Raw genomic sequence first — 15,828 nt, forward strand, 5'->3', positions numbered from 1 at the left:
GAAGTTTTCTAGGATTGACCAACTGGCTACGAGAGAACGTGCCCCGGTGTGCCGAATTACAAGCACCGTTGGATAACTTACTAACAAAGAACACCCCTTTCCGATGGACAGCGGCAGCCGACGTCGCCTTTAGCCAGTTAAAAGCAGCACTTAGCAAACCACTCCAACTCAGCCGTCCGGACTTCGCCACTCCATTCGTGCTGCAAACCGACGCCAGCGAAAACGGGATTGCGGCCGTACTCTTTCAAGAACCCCACCCCGGAGAGAAAAAAATTATCAGCTACGCCAGTGCCAAACTTAACCACGCGCAGAGACGCTACCATATCAACGAACAGGAGTGCTTGGCAGTAGTGTGGGCCATTAAACGATACCGGCCATATCTGGAAGATAGACGTTTTACGTTGAAGACAGACAGCCGCGCTCTCCTGTGGCTGGATCGCACAAAAGACGAAAAGAGCAAGCTAACTCGTTGGGCATTACGGCTCCAAGAATTTACGTTTGATGTGGTCCACTGTCCGGGGAAAGAAAACGAGCTTCCAGACCACCTGTCCCGCCACCCATCAGCAGAAGAAGCCGAAGAAGCCACGGCAGAAGACGTAAACCGCATGCTGCCACCCACGACCACACACGAGTCCAAACAAACCAACAGCACCCCGGTAATCGCGGCAGTGGAAGTGGCCAATTTGGCGGACCATGTGAAGGAGTGCCAAAAGACAAACGAAAACGCCATCGTTCTGGTACGCACCTGGCACAGAATACAGCAGGAAGGACCAGCGACACCAGCACAAGCAAGGTTCAACCGGGATTACACGGTGGACAACGGTTACCTCTACCGCAAAGCACCCCAAGGGAACCTACTCGTAGTCCCCTGCAGCCTTCAACCAGCGGTACTAGAAGCGTACCACAACGCAGCCACAGCTGGACACCCAGGAGCCGAAGAAACGGAACGGGCCATAATGACACATTACCACTGGGCGAAACTGGGAGACACGGTGCGGAATTATGTACGAGCATGTTGGATTTGCGCGGCAGTCAAAAGAGGCCCGGTCCAGGACGCCACCGTACGCCCACGCAAACCCACACGACCCTGGGAAGCGGTTTCCGTAGACTTGATGGGCCCCTACGACGCCACACCTACAGGCTACCGCCAGATAGTCGTGATCACGGACCTCTTCAGCATGTGGGTGGAGGCATTTCCAGTAAAGGAAGCAGTCGCTCCAACAGTGGTCAGAATCCTGGAACACGAGGTATTCGCACGCTATGGTTTCCCGAGAGCGATCATCTCAGACAACGGACCGCAATTCACATCAGTGACATGGGACGCGGCACTTCGGAAGTGGGGAGCAATGCACTGGACAACGCCCATATGGCACCCGCAGGCGAACCCCGTCGAACGCCGGAACCAAGAAATCAAAAAGGGCCTCCGCACTCATCTGGTGGGACAAAGCCCCAGCGCCTGGGCGGCCGTACTACCCATTGTCATGTTCACGTTACGTACGAGGAGAAACGCCGCTACTGGACTCACGCCGAGCCACGCGCTGCTAGGCTACGACCTACCCAGGCCAGGAGAGTGGAAAGCCAGGGATCGACCACCTCCACCGACAGGAGAAGCCCGAGAGGAGGTCGTACAGACGGTGCACAGGAACCAGGCACGATCCCGCAGCCGGTACGCGAACTACGGGCCAGCCCGCACCCAGTACCAAGTAGGCGACGGAGTGATGGAAAGATCCAGGGACCAACACTCCGGGAACTTTCACATGAAGTACACAGGTCCCTACACCATCGAAGCGCTGGCGGGCACAAACGCGTACTGGATAAGGCGAGGAAACGAACTGGTAAAGGTGCACGTACACGATCTACGCCCCGCACCCAACCAACCCACCCCGGCACCAGTACCGGAACTTCCGCCAAGAATCATTTCACCGACGCCACCACGGAACCAACGACAACCCCGTCACCGCCGTTTGCTACAGCGCCTGCACCCCGCCGTCGCAACCCCTTTACAGGGGGGGGATACTGTTACGACGACTAGGAGAGGGGTTGCAACTTCCACCCCACCATCCACTAGCGCCCTATTGGCCGCGTCGCCAGACGCCTCTACCGGAAATCGTTTATAAGCAGCGCACCGACGGGGGAACTTCACTTGTGCCTGGGCAAGCCTACCTTACCCTATACAAGCGACTGAGGCTGGTCGCTTGGGCTCAAGTACCGTCTCCGCACGCCATCACTTCCCGGCTTGACCGTAGTCAAGTCCGGCGCCATCCCACGTGCCAGAAGCGATCTTATATATGTACATATAGCCTCTGTATTATTTGTAAATATTGTGTAATATACGTTTCCAACCTCCGTTTGCCACTTACGTTACCCCGCCCGGTAACAGCCTTCTGTAATTTCGTAAATTTCCAATTTTCTTCGGCGCGCTGGGAAGAAACGTTTTCGTCTCCTACGCTGGCTCGATGGAGATTATTTCACTCAGTTCTTTTGCTTGCCTTTCTTATAAAAATCGCCTCTTAACGCTTTATTAAACTGCACGCTTGTAATTTGCGGGCGCGACTGACATAGATGTTGCTCCGTAAAACGGCGACGGGCAACTCTCTCCTGGTGCTTGAAACCCCCGTATTTATACTTTCTCACTTAGTATCCACTGACCTCAATTCGCTTTATCGCGCAAAATCGCACATGTATAAATAGTTTGAACGCCCGTGGCTTAAGCTTTTGACACTTTGGCAGCGGTAGAGAATAGACGGATTTGAATCGCTCTACTAGCTCTCAACTAATTATTTACAATGACTCGGACTTTGACCTTAGCGTTAATACTCGCTATTTCTATGCAGGTTTGTACCCTAATTTACCTATTTACATACGACGAATGCAATTCTAATTACGTCGCGATATTTACTTATATTTAATTCTCCTTCTGCGTCATAGCGGCTATCTTTGAAATGCACATTCAGCTACAATAACTTAAAATAAACAATTCTCCTTTAAATGCATTCCCATTCAGTCACATCATTCATACTTGGGAGTCATGATTACATTTAGACTGGACACTTGAATCACATAAAAATAAAAGTTTAAATAAGCTGTACAGAAATACTGTTACAGCGCGCGCCCACCAAACGCAGCGGAATTGTACGCAAATCGCTTAAAAATGTTCGTTTCGAAGAGATCGGTCAATTTCTTATTTACGAAGTTAAGGCCGAAAATATTTTGAGGATTAAGTCCGTGTGTATATATTCGCTTCTAGAAACTAGTAAAAAGCTTTAACTTTAAATTACTTTTGCTTTTGTTGCCTGTCTTAAAATGGAGGAGCTTTATTCTGCGCAATTTAAACTTTTATATTAGTTGTGTGGTATAAAACCTTTGGATCGTTTTCTTATTCTATCAAAATATCCCAAAATTTCCGAGGGTTAGAACTGATAGAAATGTCGGGCGTAGAAGAATTGACAACTCTCCCAATTTTTTACTGCTGACGCTGAACATGGAAGATTTTGCACGCCAATATTGCTTCAACTTGCTTTTTTTTTAAAAGCAGCGGTATTGAGGTCAAGTATATCGATAGAGAATAATTTACTCGCATTAAGGATATGAAACAAGTTTTTAAGGAAATATCGAGGGAGTATTTTAGACTGTTACGTATATGAAAACAGCGCAACATCATTTATTTATCGTTCTTCAATAAGCAATAGGGAGAAATCAAACGCATCCTTTGATTTTGTGTCTTTTTAAGTACCTATGCTGTGTGATTCTCACACTAATGCTTAAATTATGATTGGTATTTATAGAATAGCTCGGGCAAACCGATGTACGGCTATTTTAAATGAAAGTATAGTAGGATGAGCGGTTATGGGATAATTCGTGCCCTAGTAATTTGCACTCCCACAATTTGCACACACATCATTCTCATCAGAACAATTTGCACCAAGATTTTTCGCACATGAGCATTTCGCTACCCTAACTTTTTGATATCTAAACACATATGCACACATGGGACATTTTCGCACTAGAAAAATTGGCGCTCGGATAATTTGTATCCAAATAGGTAGCCCAGGTTTTCAAATTTTGAAAGTACCTGGCAAAGTGTACGATTAAATGATCAGGATTATTGATTTTTTCGTTTCTTAAATATTGAATTGAAAGATGTAAAAATGTCGTAAGAATTGGTATTTTAAAAAATATAAGGGTTGATTTAGCCCCGCTATTGCTCACCAGGTCCGCATTTCTGTGTTTGGGTATTGGACAAGTTTTTAGCGTGCCTCAAATACCTACCCAAAAATGTCTACCACCTCTCAACCTACGGGTCCTGTCACGGTCACCAAATGTTGAAAATAGATTTCCGGAAGTTCTAGGCCTCTGCTTTGCTTAATAACGATAAATAGGATTACATTATTTAGAACTTGATAATAATTGATATAATATAAAATCATGAACTAGTTACAACAAGCACACTAAAGCGCATTTTTTAAGCCAAAATAGTAGATAAATATCTCCCCAAAATATAGACATATATATGGAATATAGAAATATTTTTGTAAAAAAGAAGATAGTAAAAAATGGCTAAAATTTATATATTGAGGATCAAGGCGATGTATTTGGAGGTTTTCCTACTGAAATTAGTCGATAATTAACGATTACGACATTTTCTTAATCACAGTGTGGGTGGTTAGGATTAAGAAATTATTACGACTTTTTTTCGTAATCGCACGGTTAATTGCAGTGATTTGTTTTTAATGTATAAATGTTTACAGAGATTTTGAATGATGTATCGCACAGGTTTTTTTTAATGTTTAAGGAATGGATCACGGAAAACAAAATTTTGTAGCTGCAAGTACGGTTTATAAAGGAAATTTTGTTGTAATTGAAATATCCCCAGAAAAGACGGGGTGTCCACCAATTTTTTAAAATGAGTTTATTAAATTGTTCGCTAACGAAACCTTTATATTTTGAGTGATTGCTTAATAATTCCTCAACTAAAGCATGAGCATGAAAGAAAAATAGAAACACCTTAGGTCAGTTACTTGTTGATTAATCTGCCACTACATGAAAAGTATGTACGTAGCTTTTATGGTTCAAAATTAGAGACGAATGGAAAATAACGTTCATATTTCATTGGGATTAATTACCTTTAATTTGACAGTAAGTGCTATCGATCTGCTCGTGCCATAATAATATCATAACAGTTAGATATTATCATTCCAATTTAGGAAGATTGGCATATAAATCACTCGAAATTTTCATTTTACTGTATTATCTCACCTATTTGAATCCGATTGATTTTAGATTGTGTTATTTAGATTATCGCCGCCTTCTATATCAGAAATAGACCACCGTTTAACGCAGTTACTAGTTAATTAATGTAATTGATATTTACTCGTATTTCTATAGGTAGCGAACGTCGGCGCCTTTGATTAACTATTTTTAATTAACTTTCTATTGAACGCTACGATATTTGAATCTTTTTGAAGATTTTGGCGTACCTGCGAATTACGAATGCAATTAATAAATTTAAATATATGACCAGCCGTGGGTAGTTATTAACGTCGAATGGAAAATTTCAGGATGGCGTGGTAACAAAATTTGTTTTTATGTGCTATGATATTTTTTATTCATCTCTTAGGAATACAATATAGGTTTGTGAGTCACTATGGATATTTGAATGTTTCATGAAAGTTAAAAAAACACTTTGAACTTGGCCTTATTATTATTTTATTAATTCCATATTATTTATACAAAAAACATCCCTTGAAAATAAATTTACGTAATTCGATTTTAATCTATCCTTGTGGTTTTTCAGTAATATTAATTCCTGCTACTTTTTCATCCATACTTCACAAACATGCGAAATTGCGAACTTTCCAATAACATACTCGTACACTGACCTAACCCATATATACATTATCTTAACCCCTTACATTTTTCAAAAGTGGGATTTTGCTACGTTTGCTTCAGCGGCCATTCTTCTTGAGTCTAAAATTTTCTACATGATCACCACACCATCAAACCACCAATGACTTCTTCCCCAGGTTTCGTACTGTACCAAGGACAACAAGTGATCTGATTTTGTGACCTACACAAAGCAGATAGGTACTCGTTTTTGCTTTATATGTTCATGAGCAAGAATAGCTGTTCTATTTTCAGTGACGGATTTAACTCAGTCGAAGATTCGCAGTGAGACTGTAAGTAAATTAAATTTCCAAATTGTTCCTTGAAAGTAACGTATTTTAGGCAGCATAGTTTTTTCTCGCGATTTGTCCAGTAGGTACCTCTCGTTAACCTCTTGGTGGCGCTAATGAGCTATCTACTTCTACACGCTATTCGAAAGCAACTGGATGGCAGTCTAGTGTTTTATAATACTTTTTATCCAATGTACAAGAAGAATTGGCTCCGAATTTTTCTATTATTGGGGAAAAAACCCTTCGTTTTTTCTACTTGGATACTTTGTGAATATTTGGCAGAACGTTCTAATTACGGGCTACCAAAAGAAGGTTACGTGAATATTCTTAAGCTTACGTCCCCCGCGGGTACCTGATAGTTCTGCCGCTGGAGTGCAAGATAGGATGCCACAACGACACCGAATGTGAGAAGGATTCTACCAAGCTCATCCCTGCGGAAGAACGTTCTCCATAAGCTCGTCGTAAATCAAGGATTTTGCCTCTGGGGGCCCTTCAAGATGGTGGCCGTATCATCACTTTGGTTACCCGAGGAACGTGCCTCTGAATTTTCAGAGACGCGCCATCCCAGGGCCTAATAAGCGGGACGGTCCTCTGCAGCCAGTTCCACTGGTTCTCACATTCGGCCACCACAATGGGACCCTGCGGATTCTAGTGCCAGCCGAGGAAAGCCCCCCCTCTTCATCTCATAAACTACATTCAATGCAGCCATAATGCACTGAGGCGGGTACGAAACCGAAACGATGGCAACCCTGAGCCCCGCCGCAGCGATTTGCCCATAGGTTCGTGGTGCGTCCGCAAACTTGGGTGCTCCATGTAACCGGATGGTTACTTTTCTACTCTTCCTACCGTTCTTCCTCAAGCTACTTGATTTCGGGGTGGTTCTTCTTAATTAAAACAATTGCTGTTGGGCTCCGGCTAGCATTCAGTCGATGGTCCTTTTCTGGCCTCGAGGAAATGGGAAAGGATAAATGAATAAAAATCAATAATCTTTATTAAAACATATTACGTTCTTATTTTCTTAGAAATTCGCCTTGAATCTGTAAGTAACACATGTTAAAAGAAATGGGGATTGAGGTGGCACATTCCTGGAAGAGCAGGGTTAACTCATTCATTCACAAAAAGGCAAATCTATCTTTATTACGTCAACTGAAATCAAAATATTTACTCTAGAACTGCCGAGTACAGAAATAAACTTAATTTTTTGTCTGAGGCTTAAATACGGTGGCTCGATGGAGATGGTTTCGCTCGGTTCTTTACTTTTATTTTCTTAAAATCTCGCCTCAATTCGCTTATTGCGCATACGCGCTTATGGTTTACGGACGCGAACGGCACAGATGTTGCTCCGTTAAAAGACGGCGGACAACTGCTGCTTTGGTGCTGGTAATTTCCGTATTTATACCCTCCTAGTGTTTATATGCTGGCCTCATTTCTGCTTTACGGGCACAATCCTCTTCCGTTTATATAGTTAGCTCACCCATGAATAAAGCTTTTGCTAATTTGACAGCGGTGGCGAACAGACACAGATTCAAATCGTTCTACTAGCTCTAGATTAATTATTTATAATGACTCGGAATTTTACCTTTGCGTTAATAATCGATACTCGTATGCAGTTTTTCCCTAATTGACTATGAACAAAATTCTATTTTCGCCGCGATCATTACTTAACTCTAATTTTCTTTCTGATTTATGGCGGCCATATTTAAAATCCACATTCGGCTACATTGAACTGAAATAAACAAATTCCTTTTGATGCAGTAATCTCATACATCCATATTCGTACTTGGGAGTCATGATTACCTATATTTAGAATTAACAATTACCTAAAATGAACTTTAAAACTAGCCTGCACAGGAATACTGTTACATCCAGAACCTCGATGGTTCTTCTCAGGGCCTTGAGCTAGACCCTGGAGTGCATCCCTCCGATCCGAGACGCTTGGTCCCTCACGTCAAGTTGCCCCCTGAGCCAACAACCCAACACAGTCTTAGCTTTAGGCTAGGCGCGGGACCCACTTGACCCGAGGTCTTACCCTCGAGCCAGCGCTTCCTGGCCATCGCTTTCTCTGCGCCATTCCTGTTCTTCTTGCGAATTGGAGCTGGTCCCCCACCAGATTCTTGCATAAGTCCCTTTCGAGGGCCCGGCTTGCTGGTTGAGAGCCCAAAAAGGGTTTGTTTGAATAATCGTCCATACAATTCCCACGAGTAGTGCGGAAATGCGGTCTCACCTGGGCAGAGCCCAAGGCTTGGCTCTCAGTCCCTTGACGAAGGAAAGGGGCCACCGCTTGAGAACGAGTCACTTTACGATCATTCAGCTGTCTGCATAGGCGTCCCACTATCCGCCACACGAGGACGCGTTCGATGGGTGCATCCACCGCAGGGGCTATCTTACACGCACGGTTTCCACAGTCGCTACTGCATTCCTTTACCAAAAGCGTCTTCTTTTCATCCCTCCACTTAGATTTTTAGTATCGGTCGCTGCTTTAATCCTGTGAAAAAGGACTGTAGACGACAATCTTATTGATGGAAAACAGAGCCAAAACTTGCTTCACTTTACAATCATCCTCTATCTTTCCTTCTCTGGCAAAACATTTTTCCTTCTGAAAGATAGCCTTCTAGTTTTTGGCTAATATACACAATGGTAAGGACACGTGCCTCTGCGTACGTCATTCGCAACACATATTTGTGTCAAGTTCGGGTTGTATGGCGACTAATCGTAAATGGATTTGTTATTTATGTATTTGACATATTTAATCTTTGAAAAGAGAAGCGAACAGCAAATATTGACAGACTACCTTTTTAAAGCGACAATGCCAGCGGAATTTCTATTTATTTTTTTTTAATCCTTCCGCATGAAATATTAATAAATATACCTCTTTGTATGTATATTCAAAAGAAAGAGACATAATTCACTTTCATTCGAAGTGAACTGTCTGAAGAGGAGATAACAAATGTTACAGTGAAATTTTAAATTCAACGAAAACGAAAATGTAATTTTCTATCTGCATTCTCGTGTGTAGTTATTTGCCGCTTTAACCATAATTTCCCCTTTCATCTCAAGGGACAAACACCTACGTTCGAAATTACTTTCATTGTGGGCAAATATTACACATTAACGTGATAATCTAAAACTTTCTCTGTTTGAAAATCAAAGTTGATAGGCGGCTAGCAGACAACCCTCAATCCCAATAAAATAGAGATTAACATTGAAATTGCACGACGTACATCGGTAATGCTTATTAAGGATCCTCAGATCCTTTATAGTTTTGTATTGTCGTCCGTCCGTCCGTCCGTCCGTCCGTCCGTGTGCGCTCTAACTCTTTTTAAAAGTGGCCGATTGTGTTGAAATTTGGTATACGGGTACGTTGGACATTAAGAACGGACGCTATTGATTTTCAGGAAGCTGGTTCAACAGGAACAAAAGTTATACGACTTCGAGTGAATCGGGAACAGGAAAAACTGCGAACTCAATATAATAAAAATTAACATATTTCATTCCCTAGGTCATGTATCGAGTTCGGACTTTCGCTAGATTATTCCCTATGACTCTTAGATGTGTAACAATTCAATATAACTCTTCTCTGTGGTCTCGGTCAAAAGTTTTAGAGCAAAATGTACCCAAAATTATTCTTTACACATGAATTTAGAGTTGTAAAAGCTTTCAAACGCATTATCTTGATGCTGAAAGAGTTGATAACGTGCACGTTTGATAACCGCATGTGTGTGATTCAAAAATGTTAAATTATTTTTCTGAGGCCACATGGATTTTGATCAAAATATGTCAAAATCGTTAATTATGCACCAAGATCGTTGGGAAAAAGACTACGCGCATTATCTCAATGCCCAAGACATGAATTTGATGCATTTTTGGCGACCACGTGGATTTTGATCAAAACATGTCAAAATCGTTATTTATGCACCAAGATCATTGGGAAAAAGACTAGGCGCATTATCTCAATGCCCAAGACATGAATTTGATGAATTTTTGGCGAAAACGTGGATTTTGATCAAAACATGTCAAAATCGTTATTTATGCACCAAGATCGTTGGGAAAAGACTAGCCGCATTATCTCAATGCCCAAGACATGAATTTGATGCATTTTTGGCGACCACGTGGATTTTGATCAAAACATGTCAAAATCGTTATTTATGCACCAAGAGCGTTGGGAAAAAGACTAAGCGCATTATCTCAATGCCCAAGACATGAATTTGATGCATTTTTGGCGAAAACGTGGATTTTGATCAAAACATGTCAAAATCGTTATTTATGCACCAAGATCGTTGGGAAAAAGATCAAGAGCATTATCTCAATGATCTAAACATGAATTTGATCTATTTTTATGGACCACATGGATTTTGATCAAAACATGTCAAAATCGTTATTTATGCACCAAGATCGTTGGGAAAAGACTAGGCGCATTATCTCAATGCCCAAGACATGAATTTGATGCATTTTTGGCGACCACGTGGATTTTGATCAAAACATGTCAAAATCGTTATTTATGCACCAAGATCGTTGAGAAAAAAACCAAGAGCATTATCTCAAAGCCCAAGACATGAATTTGATGCATTTTTGTTAACTATAAAATGTATTTTGTAAGATTAAAATAAATTGTCGTTAAAAGTGATTGTAATACTGAGGGTCCTTCGATATTTCGTTGTATCGGTTTATTTTCTAGAGGTTTGGTTTGGTGACAAGTATTTTTACGTGGCGTCCAAAACGGCGACGACAGCTCACTATAACATTTTTTCTTGTTGTAAACAAGGATCTTATCATGATTTTTATGTAGTACATATGTCTTACTATAACACTATTTCTTGTTGTATCTTATCATGATTTTTATGTAGTAGGGGAGAATGGGGGAATAGCGGTCACCTAAGCCTTAATTAGAATTGTGGCAAAGCGGTTGATCATTTATCGAAGATCCTTGGTTTATAAGATGGTTAATATGGCTACTATACATTGACAAATTCTGATAACAGCAATATTTAATACCATGAAGAAAATTTAGATAAATTGATGATACGTCATTGACCGGAATCGCCCCACTATGCGGGTAATTACGGTCAGCATTATCCCAATGCTTTTTAAATGGACATATCTTATTTCGAACATATTTTATTAAATAATCGTAAATAATAACAGTAAGAACGTTAAATAAATCAGTACATTGTTCGTGAAACACAACAAAATAAAAAAATTTCCAAAACTAACAACACTTAATTTTAAAAATGGGAAAAAAGTGAAATTGTCTCAAAATCTATATTTCAATGCAAATGTCACATATGTAGTTCTCTGGGCTGTCAAATCCACTGCACAATTCATGGGCCCAACTGCCACACTGTGTGCAGCGGTACCACAACTCCCCTTCTCGTCCAAACTCTTCGCATATAATGCAGATATCTTCTTCATTTTCATTCTGTATGTCATCAACTTCGTCATCTTGACATAAATCTGTTGCATCTAAATCATTTTCCTCAGAGTCGCTCTCGTTGACAATCATAGGCAATGCGTCGAATTTCTTTAGGCGTCACCCCATAAAACAAATCTGACAAAAATTTCACACGCTCCGCCAATGCTGTCTCCTCGTCTGAAGATAGAACTGCCTTTCTGCCCATTTGAGGACCATTGTCTCTGTGTTTAGCTCTCCTTTCTTGTAGCGTACTAAAAGGAATTTGGTACTTACGGCTGGCCTCGCGAATAGAATGGCCCTCTTGAATAAATAGAATAGCATTCTGTAATTGAGTCGCACTCCAGGTGCCTTTCTTCCCCTGTGCTTTGTAATTTCTAGGCATCTGCAACAAAAACTAATTCCTAAGCAGTTTTCTTCATTGCGAAATAGGTGGGGTAATTCCGGTCATGACTGGTATTCCCCCAGCATTTCTGACCGGTATTGCCCAATCACACACTATCGTAGAAACGTAAACATTAAAAATGCTAGACCAGCAATCGACACTTTCCAAAATAAGAATAAGAAAGAACACGTGTTCCTTGACATATTGCTATCCATAGTATTACAATACATAAGAAATTTGGTTACTTACCTCGCTATAAAATTAACCGATTTTTATACTTCCTGTAACGTTAAACGTATCTTAGTCACTGCTGTGATCATACTGGTCCGTTGAAAGCGAAACCTCGTTAAATTAACTTACGGCGACATACAATAGGTGGCAGACCTGTTCTATGTTGGCTTGGTTTGACAGGTAACTGTATTCTCTGGTGACCGGAATTACCCATCTGACTGGGATTCCCCCACATTCCCCTACATATGTCTTAGTATTTATTATTATCTTAAAGGCAAAACATTTCATATTTGAAAGAGGCTAGTAAACGGTACACGATAAGTGCTGTACCGATTCTGGGGTTTTCATAAGGTACTAATTCGATTGTATCTAGAAATCACAACTCTGTTGTCGAAAGTGATTGGCTAGTTTTTGAAATCGGATCGCTTGCTTTAATGGCTTCTGAAGGGGTTATGCGATATGCCACTGCATGCGCCCACATGACTAAATAAAGAGTTCCGGCGAGTTACATTAGGTACGCGTCGAGCCCCGCCATCTTGTCCGCCATTTTTGAAAATGTGTAAATAAAGTTTTTGTATTTCTTTTTCACTTAATCCTGAACTTTTCAAACAAACTATAATTCTTTTGCGCACTTTAGGTAAGAATATTACAAAACGCGGTATTTGGAGCGCCATTGCAGCAGCGATTTTAAATTTGTTTGGTTTCAAAAGTTTTCATAAATAGTAATAAGTGGAAAAACGTATGTGCTACATAAAAGTCATGATAAGTCAGTTTTAGTCGCCTTTTTGGCCGCCATCTTGATTTGAGGCATTAGCAGACGGAATTCGAGGTGGTGACAGTTATCCTCGTGGTATGGGTGCCAGTGGAAAGTTTTTAAAGGAGTGCGAATCGCAAAGGACAATAAGGTATAACTGTTGTATATTTTCAATCTTTTCCGTTTGGCCGTTTCTTTATGTGGGGTATATAAACGTTTAATTATTTAGATTCGATTGCTTAGAATTAATCGATACACTAAAGCTAAATTATCTGGCCAGCAGGGATAATTTGATTTTTGATCTTGTTCTAGAAACTGCAAGAATTTGTTTTCGTTTATTAGTTGTTTAATCGTAATAAATGTATTCATTTTGAGATAATCTTTTGTAATTTTATTGACAGTTATTGCTTCTTTACAAAGGGATTAAACAGTTTTGTTTAAAAGACAATTTGTATTGAAATTTATGATCGGAAGTTTGGATAGGATATTGTGAATGGACATTTTACAACAATTTAATGGAGTAATTAATTTTGAAGAACATTTTTGTCACTTAGCGAATGTGAGGGAAGAGATTTGATAGAATGGAAGGAGAGGGCTATAATATTGATACTACAATTTTAGACTTACAAATGCTATTGTTTCTTATTGCTACTTACGCCGAGAGTTTCCCTTTTAACAACCACGTAATTGCAGTAAAACCTTCAACTTGACTTACGTGAACACGTAATTTGTGACACCGTTGCTGATGCGGTCAGTCCTTCCGAAAAATTATAAAATCCATTATTTTGATTCGGAACTAAAAACAGTCCTCATATTGCATAATTGATGTGTCAATAGCGTAAATGAGGCAGAAATTGAGCACTTAACATAGTACGATGTAGTTCTACACTAAATCTACTAATATAATATACCGTTCACTTAGTCAACCTGAAGATAGTTCAGATCTAAGGGTGCATTAGTGGACTAATGGAAATACAAATTAATGGAAGAAACTCTAAATACAGAACGTGACATATTTCATTATAATCTCCCTATTGTTGTTAATGTTAATCCTATTTACGATTCTGACTAGAGGTAATATGTAGCTAACCGATTCATTTGTAGCTAAGTACCTGTCTTAATTAGCATGTTGCACTCGTGCATAATTTTATTTCAAACTTAAATTGATTGCATTAATTTACATACACTAGACTGAAGTGTAATTGAAATTAAGACTGGGATCACGTGCAGTAGCACGACGAACATGTAGGTAGATGACATGACACATATAACGATATCTACTTCATGATAGGATATCTTTTCTGGCGTGCTTACAAATGCGTGCGGAATATAATGATGTAGACTTGACATCAAGATCCCCTTTATATGATCCAATGGTTGATACGCTTATCAACAAGTGCAAGTCGCTTTTCTTATTCTGAATGCCAAAATTTACACCGTATTCCTTATCCAAAGGCAAGAATGCTTCGGGTATTGTATGCTACGAAGCACTCGATAAATGATTAGCAACATTATTACCTAAATTAATGTTCGAAAGATCGACATAATTAACGTACTTATCCTATCCAACACGCTATACTTTAAGCTTTACCACTTAGGTAACCACGCGATCGCCGTAAGCTGAATGAAACAGAAAAACCGCTATCTGCGATGTAGTAAACAATTTTAAGGGTTGCAACTAATGTTACTATAAGACAAGTAATAAATTTGATATTAGCACGCCACAGTCAAGAAAAAGTGATTACCGGATTTATTGTCGAGTTTGGGGTAAATTATGTGTCGATATCGAGAAAGTAGCGCCCCTGAACTCAATTCCCAAAGGCGTCATTTAGAGTAGCGTTCCCAACCATGCAATGGGTTTTTGCAAATAAGGGTGTTGACCATCCCTCCGTTGAATTAAATATCGAACGTACTAATGCGAACTTAATTTTTTTACACAACAGTTAAATGATCTGGAAATGTTTTTTGTTTTTTACACTGGGTTTTGTGACTTGTGTACCAGCAACAATAAACACGAAATTATCATAAAACTTTGAATATATTGACTAGATTTAATAAATCCAATTTGCTCTTCCCTTAATTCTACATAAATTAAAATCACTGTACGTCATACCAAAATGTCCTTTCGCAGATTATGATTTTCATACAAAACTGGCTTGGTACGACCCTCTTTGTAGAGACGAATACCTTTACTTTTATGGAGTCTCTGTTGATGCTTTCTGGACGTAATTTTGCCGGCGTTGCCTTTCTGTGTTTATTAGTTGCAGGCAAACGAAGTTCTTCTCTACCACAGTAATTTCTTGTTGTTTTTGGACTACGATTGTCACTTTAAACTACCACAAGAGGAGCAACTTTGACTACGAATAATTTTACATCATACTTTTAATGTTTTTCCAAATACGTGCGTTTAAAACAATTTTATTATTATAAATGCAAATTTCAAACTTTATTTTAGACCACCTACTTGTTAGGTTATTTCTTTGTATTGTATCCTTCGTATCAGCTGTGTTATACCGATATTAGCTACCGTTGCTTTATAAATTCGTTTTGAAGTCACTGAAACGTTGCCCGAAACCGATATCCACAAGGATTTAGTTAAGTTTTTTTCTATTGGCTCATATTATCTTGTTTATGTTTTGAATTGATTGATGAACAGAAATTTAGTTATTTGTGCATCGTAAAGAACGTTTCTTGAATTTAACGTCACGGTTATGGCTTTAATCTCGACGCGTAGTCGAAATAAATTTTGCTTTTGCTACTGTAAAGTAATTCCAATTATTCATTCCTTCTGAGTATTAATTACAGTTTAATATCCGATTGCCTCCGTGTCAGACGTTAGCCATTTCGCAATATTTTATGTACCGCGCTATTCACTACC

The sequence above is a fragment of the Photinus pyralis genome, unplaced genomic scaffold, assembly GCF_008802855.1.
Source record: "Photinus pyralis isolate 1611_PpyrPB1 unplaced genomic scaffold, Ppyr1.3 Ppyr1.4_LG4, whole genome shotgun sequence".
Taxonomy (NCBI): Eukaryota; Metazoa; Arthropoda; class Insecta; order Coleoptera; family Lampyridae; genus Photinus; species Photinus pyralis.